Source organism: Mytilus edulis, chromosome 14 (genome assembly GCF_963676685.1).
Source record: "Mytilus edulis chromosome 14, xbMytEdul2.2, whole genome shotgun sequence".
NCBI lineage: Eukaryota > Metazoa > Mollusca > Bivalvia > Mytilida > Mytilidae > Mytilus > Mytilus edulis.
In genome coordinates, this window is record NC_092357.1 from 41,217,659 (window position 1) to 41,229,244 (window position 11,586).

Sequence of the window (11,586 nt, forward strand, 5' to 3'; positions counted from 1 at the left end):
TGTTTCAGAAAATTGAAAACTTACATGGATTTTGATGTGCATTTTTTTCCAGTCTGCAGAAGATAGCAAAATAAGGGAGTTACCATTTGATTTTTATGGGGGGAGGGGCTAGGATAAAATTTGAAAAAAGGCAGGACAGGATTTTGGAGTAAAACAAAGGCAGGATGAGACACTCTGCAAAAAAAGGCAGGATGACAATTTATGAACCCCCCCTCCCCATAAAAATCAAATGGTAGCTCCCTAAACAAACCCACGAGTTTCATTTAATACGGTCCACTCAGTTACACCGTTTAAATCACCTATTTTTGGCAGATATCTATTGTCCATTTAAATCAATAACTCACAACATGTATTATATGAGTGGAGCTTCTCAAACTTCTTTCCCAACTTGGATTATTTTGGAACTTTCTGCGGGAACGAAAAAAAAATGAATAGCAAAATCTAGTAAAGTTTTAATATTTTATTTATCTAGTTTCAGCCATACTCTAAAACTGTTCAAGATGCACAGGTTTTTCTGTACTCGACAGGCTAATATATATAGTTTTTATGTCATTTCGTATAGCTTTATGAATCCTGATTGTTAACTTGTCAATTTTACGAGTGTCATCAATGGACCTGGAGTTCCCAACCTTTTCAGAGCAGCTGAGTTCATTCCGTTTTTGTTGTTATTGTTATTGTTATTGTTTTTCTTTTTTTTTTTTTTGGGGGGGGGGGTCTTGTTGCTCAATATGTAATTTCCCATGTAATGTGTAGTGCTTTGTGGACAATTATTTGTCTCCTCGTCTTTTATTTTATGTCCATGTAGAAATTCTGTCTTTCTTCAGCATATAGAGCATTTTATTCGCCCTATGTCTGAAATAAAAAAAAAAGGAGTTGCATGAAGAAGAATGGCGAACGTCACCAAAGGGACACAACAACTCACAAGTCGAGACAAACCGACAATTAATGCCAAATTGAATGTTAAACCGGAAATTACAAAAGACAAACAACAGTCTACAAAACACAACGTAGAAAAATAAAGACTAAGCAACACGAGCTCCATAAAAAAAACCTGGGTGATATCAGGTGTATCGAAAGGGTAAGCAGATCCTGCTCTAAACAATCGCAGTGCTCAACATTAAAGAACTAAATATAAAACAGACGGAATGCACACCATTACAGAACTCAATAGTAAACAAACGCAGTGCTCAACATTACAGAACTAAATATTAAACTGACGCAGTGCTAAACATTACAGAACTAAATGTTGAACAGACACAGTGCTGAACATTACAGACTCAATATTAAACAGACGCAGTGCTCAACATTAAAGAACTAAATTTTAGAAAACGCAATGCTCAACATATAACAGAACTAAATAGTAAACTGACGCAGTGCTAAACATTACAGAACTTAATATTAAACAGACGCAGTTCCAAATATTACAGAACTGAATATTAAATAGACGCAGTGCTCAACATTACAGAACTAAAATTAAATATTAAACAGACGCAGTGCTCAATATTAAAGAACTAAATATTACACAGACACAATGCTCAACAGAACTAAATAAACAAACATAAACACGTTCAATTTTAATGTCTTTAATAATTTGAGTCTGCATACAAAACGATCTTATTTGTGATTGATTAAAAAAAGCTACCATTTTTCAAGTGTGCATCAAACTGTGGCTTTATCACTTTTTACCACAGCTTTCATTTCTTGATAAATGATAACTATTAAGCAATCAGAAATGTGAGCGGTGTACTCGACTATTTTTTATGATTATGTCATTTTTAGCTCATTATTTTTTTTTTTTAGCTTCAATAAAAGATATTTTCGTCTGGTACAGAATTTCAATGCAGTTTTGTTTAATGTAGTGGCTGTTTCCCTGATGTTTATCGCCAGTGTATGTCTCGTATTCAAGGACCTGAATAGTTTAAGTTTTTAAAGTCAAAATATTGATAAATTGATCATTTATTTATTTCCTTTTTCGTCTGCTATATTTTAAAATATTTCTATATCAACTATTGGTAAGATTCCATTATGTATAATACTATCTATATTTCCCCATGGCTTTCAACTACTTTATTTGAAACACAATTATTGCCTTGTAACGTAAAGTTTCAGTTTAATATAAAAAGATTCGATATTTAACTTCCGTTTTTAAAATTTGACAGAGATTTCCACTTTTTTGTTTATTTCAAGTTTTTGGTTTATACCCCATATCTTCTTTCATTCAGTTAACTAAATGAATATCAAATACGAACAATTTCAAATATTAATTTACATTTTACAAAATGTTTCATTTTATGTCTTCTGTCTTTTTAATCACATCATGGTTTATAAAATAACACAACTATCTTTGTTGCAGGTCGACAGTTCTTTTGGTTCCATACCACGATCAGCTTGGCGTATAATCTCTATCAGCTAAAATGTAGAAAATTAACAGACATATTTGAATAATTTATATATACAAATAATGATGATTTTTGTGTGTAATTATATATATTCTTATAAATAATAGATTCATTAATTGATAAATTGTTTTCTTTTTTATTTTGTGTATTATCGAATAGACTATTTCATATAACCAACTTTTCACTCCGGAATACTAGAATATAATTTTCCAACTTGTCATCTACTCTGTGGTAGGACATTTTGTTACTCCGTATTTTAAGAGCAACTAAAAAAGTAAATCGGTGCAAATTTGTGAGAGAAAAAAATCGGTTGCGTTGTGTTTTCGTACCTATCTATGAATATAAATAAGAAGATAAATATGAGTGACAATAAGACAACTATCCATCCATATCACAATGTACAATTATAGGTCAAAGTACGGCCTTCAACACGGAGCCTTGGCTCACACCGAACAACAAGCTATAAAGGGCCACAAAAAGACTAGTGTAAAACAATTCAAACAGCAAGACCAACGGTCTAATAATATACATTAAGGGAATTATTTTACATATGCAATAAAAAAAAACTGTAGTGATTTTAAATGAAACTGTACATATTGAAAACTCTAAGACTTAATAAAACGATATTGACAATGTAGCTGTTATTTATTTAGTCATACACGTGTATCATGTATACTGTTCACGGAATGACTGTAATATTTGTTCTGTCTATGAAAAAATAACATAAAAAATGTGGTGCACACTGAATTACTCGCGTAGCGTGTTATTTAAAGTGTTTTCCACATTTTTGAGGTTATTTAAAATAGAAAAAAAAAAATACAGTCAGTCCTTATGATTTAATTCTAAATTCCATTTTTAAGTAAATAATGAAAAAACGTGGATGACGTCACGGTCACATAACAAAATTATGTCTATGAGCTGATAGACAAAAAACTTTCAGCCGATCAAAAGACGTGTTACATTCAAAATTAAATTATTTCAAAATGTCCGGAACAAAATTACTTTAGAATGATTAGGCAATTTAATTCATATCACCAATTGTCATAACTTTGTTAACATTATTGAATTTCCATGACATTAACATGTTTTGTAAAACTATTTTGAAAGGTTTTTTTATTTGTCTTTAAAGCAAACACACAGATCTATCATCAATGTTGTATAAATTCATATAATGCATTATTCGTTCTCTGTTGAAAAAATATGTCATTTTAAAACAGAGGTTATTTTGAATTTCATCAGCGAACAATCTTTATAAACGAAATGAAATCTTTTCAATACAAATAAAAGTAAAAAAAAGTTTTTTTAAAATTCTAACGTCAACACACCAGTCAGGACGAATCCAGGGTCCCAGGAAAAAGGGGGCGTAATTGAGCAAAATTGTAAAAAATACCGCCGAACTAATTAAGAGATGCGAAATTATTTTGTTGACGATTTTAAGCAAAAAAAGAGATTAATTCCTTTATCAAACGGGAGGGGGTACACCCTCTGTGCCCCTGAATCCGCCACTCTGAAGGAACACGCACTAGCATTAAAACAATTCGACGCCAATTGTTACATCATTGTAAAACAAGACCAATACCGTGTCTGGACCTGCGTCGCTGCATGCAATGCATTGAGGTAACATGCCCGGTATACCGGAGCTGATCATTCCCAAACCAAATATTATAATCGTACAAGAGGAGCCAAAAAAGTATTGACGAAAATTTCCATTGATCAATGAGTGTCGTAAAATTTCAAACTATCCTCAAAAAGAATGTGACTACACGGCAGATGTAAAAAATGCTTACTCGCTACAACTGAACATTATCAAGCTGCAGGCCAAGTATTACATCATTTCCTTTCATAGAAGCCGAAAAAACTTTTACGATGTTTTTCTTGTACAATGAGTGTTGTAAAACTATCAGCAAGCAGGAAGTGGCTACACGGTAGATGTAAACATTCGTGTCTGATTACTCGGTGCAACTTAAAATTAACAAGCAACAGACGACGAAATAGTAAATCATGATTCCCTTGTATAGAAGACAAGAAAACTTTGACGAAAGTTTACTTTCTTTCTTTCGGACGGACGGAGTCGTGCGGTTACCAGACCTGCTTCAGCCTTCGGCGACGCAGGTAAACATTCTATCTAGCAAACTAAACATTAAAATTTGGTGTTATTTGTTTTTACTTTCACTCGATAATCTATAGGACAATTAGGGAACGACCATTTAAATTCAAAGGGGGGGGTTATGGTTTTTCCTTAAAATATATTCTAATCCCCAATTTGATGGAAAAAAATATTGTGGTCAGATGACACAAAAAAAATATTCTGAATCCAGATTTTCCCCATACCTTATAGTGTTAAATTTTGAAGAAAAAATCCTTTGATTGATAGCGTCGAAAAACTGGGGGGATCTGACTCAGACAAAAAAAACATACCCTCCCTCTTTTGAAGTTAAATGGTTGCGCCCTTACATGACTTCAGTTCATAATAATTATATTTTTTTACTCATTTTCAAGTGTTTTCTTAAATATGTTGTTTTGTTGTATTTATATCTAAGGCTTCCAAGTACTTTATTACATACAAGTGGACGATAAATATTATAAACACAACCTTGGACTAATAAAAGAAACCAAACTTACATCATCTTCAATTGGCCAGCCATGCAACTTCAATTTGGAAAAGACCTGTTTGTCATTGATCGTAATTTCAAATGAAGCTGAAATAACAAAACTGTATTAAAAGGTTTTTAATTTTCTATTCATTGTTGCATGTTTAAGTTACACGAAAGCTGTGGATCCTGACAGTAAATTGATTCTAAAAAATAGATTGAAGTCGAACTTAGATGTGTTTCCAATTCAATATTTTCTCTTTGATCTCTTTCGAAGACGATTGGTCCTTTTTTCCTAGTATTCATTACACATTTGCGGACGATTTTGTCATTTATAGAATGAAAAATTATTTCCCAGTATGCATTACACATTTGCGGACGATTTTGTCATTTATAGAATGAAAAATTATTTCCCCTTAAGACATATTTTTTTTTTATATTTGGCAGATTAGATTATATAATATGTGGGCCACTGCTTGAAAAAAAGTTCTTAAAATGAAAACAACAAATTTTATATTTGATGCATCAGAAGCGCTTTTCTGGGTTTGCCTTCATCAGGAGCACTCCTGAATGTTAAAATACATATTTGAGTTTTTTTTTTGTGGTAAATTAATGGGATAATTAGAAAAAAAGAAATAATTTATCCTTCTCGACAAACAAAAATTTAATGATACCAGGTTAATTATTTTGTTTCGTTTCGGGACTCATCAGTTGCGGTCGAATTGAAACAGTTGGAAGGCCAACTCAAATTGTAGTTGAAAGTAAAATCACAAAAATACCGAACTCCAAGGAACATTCAAAACGGAAAGTCCCTAATTAAATGGTAAAATCAAAAGCTCAAACATATCAAACGAATGGATAACAACTGTCATATTCATGACTTGGTAAAGGAATTTCCTCATGTAGAAAATGGTGGATTAAACCTGGTTTTATAGTTATCTAAACCTCCCACTCGATGACAGTCTTATAGAATTCCATTATATTGACAACAATGTGTGAGGAAAACAAACAGACACACATGTAATCAGTAAAATTGTCAAAAATGTGGGTACTGTTATAATGTTAATCACTAGAAAAACAAAATGGCTCTATAGACAAAGTACATAAACAAAAATGAAAGACTAGAATACAAAAAATGACCATGTAGCACAATAACACGTGAATGGCGGGATGTATAAATAGCGAGACACGCCAAAAGTATATTACAAAAATGGACTCAACAGTAAAGGAATAAAATATACAAAGAAAAACACCATGACACAATTAAGATCATCATGTATTTTTTGTGAAGTTGATACGGAATAATTATCAACAAGCTCTTGGTATCTTCCGATGAACTTTTTTTTAGAAAAAAAAGGACGAGACGTTTTTTGACATAACCCTGGTTCATCAACTTTCTGCTCAGACATTGGTGACGTTTTAAAAAAGCTCTTGAATACCAAATGAGTTGGGAAATGTATATCCCATGTGCAGATGAAGTTGTTTATAATAGAGCATTAATTTTAATACCAAAAATTCCGAAAAGTTGTGCCAAATACGGCTAAGGGAATCTCCAACTTTGGTCAGAAAAACCTAAGTGGCTAGAATAATTCCACATTTCATATACTGTGTAACAGTAAATTTCAGAAAATGAACATGTCAGGTGGACAGAAAATGCTGACTACTGGCCAGATGATAACCTCGGGGTCCACCAGCAGAGGCATCGACTCAATTTTCTAAGAATGTAATAGACTATTTTCATATTACCGACTTTTAACTCCGGATTATATAATTTGTCGACTGGTTACCTTGGACATCATGGTACCAAGTCAGGTAAGAGCAAGCTAAAGAAGTAAAATCAAGCTTTCAATCGGTACAATTTTGGGGGAAAATTACCTGCTTAACATTTTTTTTCACTACAAAATCATCGTAAAACAGTAAACTTGCCCCTAAAATTACACCGATTATTTATTTGATTTTACTTATTTTGGTTGCTCTTACTTGACCGAGTACCATGATGTCCAAGGTAACTAGTCGACAAATTATATAATCCGGAGTCAAAAGTCGGTAATATGAAAATAGTATATTGCAGTGTAGTGCACGTGGTATGTACAAGTGCGCTGCTTTCTGCGTCTGATCAGTATAGGGAATTTATGCTTAAGTTTAATTTAGTACTAAATTTTTCATCTGTATCTTTGATCATTTTGATGATTGATTGATTGTTGCTTGCTGTACGTCCAGTGACAAATATTTCATGCATTTTAAGGACATCAGCAAATTTAGTAACAATGAAGTATGTCCGATAATAGGGTTGAATTGGGATGAAAGGCGAGAAAGTTGGACTGCCACTTGAACAGAAGGGTATATTGGAAAGGGACAGAAATTTAGCTTTGCAACAGACCACCTAAGGACCTCTCAAAGAGCTGTGCAAGGGTTTAAAACGTGCAGAGAGCGTGGTACAGTCGCTACACGAGGCATCGGAATTAACTTCCCCATTCTGATCGGATATGGCAGCCGCTTTACTACCGGTCGGAAGAGGGAATTTATGCTTAATCCTACCCGACCAAAATTGCAAAACACTTAATAATTGATCTACTGCTGAATTTATTTTCGTCCTGAATGTATTTTAGATATTGGCAATGGACGCTTAGAAAACGTCATTTACCGTCAATAAATAAAATGAAATGACATAATAATAAACTCATCATAGATACCAGGATTAAAATTTGGTACGCCAGACGCGCGTTTCGTCTTAGGGAGCTACCATTTGATTTTTAGGGGGGGGGGGGGGCTAGGATGAAATTTGAAAAAAGGCAAGACAGGTCAGGAGTTTTGAGTAAAAAAAGGCAGGATGAGCAACGTGGCAAAAAAAAAGGCAGGATGACAATTTATGTAAACAAAAGTCAGGATAAACTAATAAAAAAAGGCAGGACCGAATGGAGTGAAAAATAAAAAGGCAGAACAGAGATTGCATCTAAAAAAAAAGCAGGACACAATTTTTCATCCTAGCACCCTCATAAAAATCAAATGGTAGCTCCCTTAAAATAAAAAGGCCAAATAAAGTACGAAGTTGATGAGCATTGAGAACCCGAAATTCTGACAGGTTTTGTCAAAGCAGCTAAGGTAATATAATCCTGGGTTAGAAAATCCTTAGTATTTCAAAAAAATCAGAGTTTTGAAGCAGCTAACTAATAATTATGACCATACCAATGATAATTCTTGTCAACACAGAAGTGTAAAAAGTTAACCTCGGAAAACAGCTATTTGTTTGCAATAAACTAAATCTAATATCTATATATACTTTTTCACTTTTTTGGTCTTATGGAAAAATTAATGTTGTTTGTGCTGTTTTAGACCCTTCTACAACGAAATTTGTTTTACATGCACACGTATAAAAATTGTGGTTTGTATCCAACGCAATCATAGGTTTGAACGTAGTTTTCAATTTAGACTCGTTTATATTTTTTCGTTTGGGCTTGTATCATATTTTCCCTCCGGTTTATATGATCCGTTCATCCTATATTGACTCTTAAAATTCAAGAATCTATCTAAAAATGAGGGTACTTTTTATATGGCCTTCCAAATACCGTTTCGATCCCTAACATCACTGAAGAGACATTCATTGTCGAAATCCGGATCTGGTGTACTAAAAAAATATTGACACCGTATGTTTGTGGCATAACATCGTGGCCACAAGTTATTTTTTTTCTGTTAAGTATTAAATTTATACTATAGTAAGATCCATTTTGTTACATCTTGTGATCAATTTTATTTGGCAATCGCCAATGGCAGTCAGCAGGGTTAAAGAACATGAGTTGTTCGACCTGTTAGTAAAATGCGTTCTGTTTAAATATACTTTTTCACTTTTTTGGTCTTTTAGAATATGTTGTTTGTGCTGTTTTTAGACCCTTCTACAACGACATTTGTTTTACATGCACACGTATACAAATTGCGGTTTTTATCCAACGCAATCATATAATTATGTAGGTTTGAACGTAGTTTTCAATTTAGACTCGTTTATATATATAAATATAGGTTGATTTCTTTTTATTAAATTTATTATGTCTGCATGATTGTCGGTATTTTTTTTTTAATCTTTTCCTATCGTAAATCAATTACGTACATTTGCGACCTTTTGATCCTGTAATGTCAGCACCCGGTACCTCAGCAAGGATGCGCGTGCGAAGCGCCTCGTACTTGCCTGCGTAACCTCATCCGCTACTGCAAAATATTTTGAAAACATCAATATTAATATATAAAAGATTGCAGTTTAATTTAGTACTAAATTTTTCATCAGTATCTTTGATAATTTTGATGAGATTGATTGATTGTTGCTTGCTTTACGTCCAGTGACAAATATTTCGTGCATTTTCAGGACATCAACAAATTTATTAACAATGAAGTATGTCCGATAATAGGGGTTAATTGGGATGAAAGGCGAGAAAGTTGGACTGCCACTGGAACAGAAGGGTATATTGGAAAGGGACAAAAATTTAGCTTTGCAACAGGCCACCTAAGGACCTCTCAAAGAGCTGCGCAAGGGTTTATAACCTGCAGCGAGCGTGACACGGTCGCTACACGAGGCATCGGAATTAACTTCATTCTGAACCGATATGGCTGCCGCTTTACTGCCGGTCGGAAGATTGAATAATTGAATTTTTGTATTTTAACGCCAATTTCAGCATTTTTTGGCTATTTCGTGGCGGCCAGTTTTTATTGGAAAAGGAAACCGGAAAGAACCATAGACCTTCGGCAGAAAACCCTAGTCAATTTAAATTGGATTCGAACGCACCTGTTACGTGCGGGCTCGAACTCACAACCTCAGTGTTGAAAGGTTTGTGGTACAGCAGTTGAATTACATGACCACTTGGCACCGAGGCCAACCGTTTGTGAGAAGACACAGAGATGACAACATGTCTTTACTCCAATCACCCGTACGTTTATGTCAATCATTTTCATCAAAGTATTCGAAGCTTCTAGGTTACATAGATTATTTCCAATCTTTTTCAGGTAAATGCTTAAAATACATTGATGAAACTTGACTTTTACAAACTCATCACTGAATTAAAAGAGTTATCTCCCTGAAACCAAGGTCTACCCCCTTAAAATACAAAATATAGAATTACATCCCATTCAGTTTTTGTTTGTTAACTTAAAACTTGCCTCGTCACGATTATCTAAATAATCCTTGATATGTTCAGTGACCTTTTTTAATGGATCATATGATATGCGTTTATTGTATTCTATACAATTGTACCTTTAAAAATTGCTTTTATTACAAAATAAGTGTAGGTCATGTTTTTGTCAATATTTATGAAAATTTTCTATTTGTAAAATTCAATAAAATGCCCAACAGGCTATTGATTCCATGATAAATGGACACTTACACGACTTAGTTTGATAAATTATAATAATTTAAAAAGATAGAGAATGGAAACGGGGAATGTGTCAGAGAAAACAAATTGACCAAAGAGCAGAAAACAGCCGAAGGCAACCGAAAGGTATTCAACGCAGCGAGAAAATCCCCTACCCGGAGTCGGGCTTCAGGTTGCCCCTATATAAACAATAATGTATACTACATGTAGTTCATCGAAATGGAGGCCACACTTAATTTCGAATCATACGAATGAATAATTACATAGTGACTTTTGTGGCTTAATCCAAACAGTAAGTTAACACATACTTCTTTGTTTATTTATTCAAAAGATACCATTAACAAAGCTTTGACATTTTTATCAATGGTATATTTTGACCTAATATCATCCGTTGTATTGGAGTATAAACTTCAGGACATATATGTTTATTTCCCGGGGTTACGCATATTGTTATTTTTATTAATCTATTTTTGAGAGGAGGGAATTATTATCGATCAAATTTTTATCCTGAAAAATTATGAAATATTTGCCGTTTTACGTTAAGCAAATACCAATCAATCGATCTACCCTAAATACAATTGTACTTCGCCAGATACTAGATGACGATGAATGAAAAAATCGATATCACAGCTGATTCCGTTTAATTTAAGAAAAATATTTTAATAATAAAAAGAATTAAGGTGAATAAAAAACAATTACATACCAATATTCAACATGAATTTTCACGACCATCTTTTTTCCCCTTTTAGTTTTCCTTATACGCAGATCTATATGTAATGTGTGTTGTTAAACTTAGTACAGGTAAATTAACGGTAGATTATATGAGAAAAAGCTTCGTCATCTACTGATTAAATACCTTGATATAGATCTATACTGACCGACTTTAGAAATGCAACACTAGAATATTCGTTTTAATTCAAATTTTCAAATATGCAATTTGTGTTAAACAAATGTATGAACCTAAATTTCATTCATTACTTCATTGTGTAAAAAAAATTTACAGTTCGAAAGTTGAATTGATTACGTCATTTTAATGTTTAAATCATGTGGTATGCACTGAAACCCTTGTTCCCCTCCCCCCGCTTTATCAATGGATGTGTCACCGTCGAAGGCAATGACTGCCTGCAACCAACGCCAACATGATTGTCAGAAAGGTTGGGCATGTTTTGAGTTCTGTTTTGTATCTTCTGCCTTTGTTCCATCCAATACAGTGTGTTTTGGCAATTATGTGGTTTAAACTTT

At 33.3% G+C, this 11,586-nt stretch overlaps 1 long non-coding RNA gene across 1 annotated transcript; it reads right to left on the bottom strand.

The window, feature by feature from the left end:
* Positions 1 to 1,567: 1,567 nt before the first annotated feature.
* On the bottom strand, positions 1,568 to 11,178 carry LOC139503168 (uncharacterized). Its single transcript, XR_011659048.1, has 4 exons — positions 11,048 to 11,178; positions 9,093 to 9,190; positions 5,022 to 5,098; positions 1,568 to 2,409 (listed from the first exon to the last, which is right to left on the bottom strand). It is a non-coding gene; the product is annotated as an uncharacterized lncRNA (long non-coding RNA).
* Between the last annotated feature and the right edge of the window lie 408 nt (positions 11,179 to 11,586).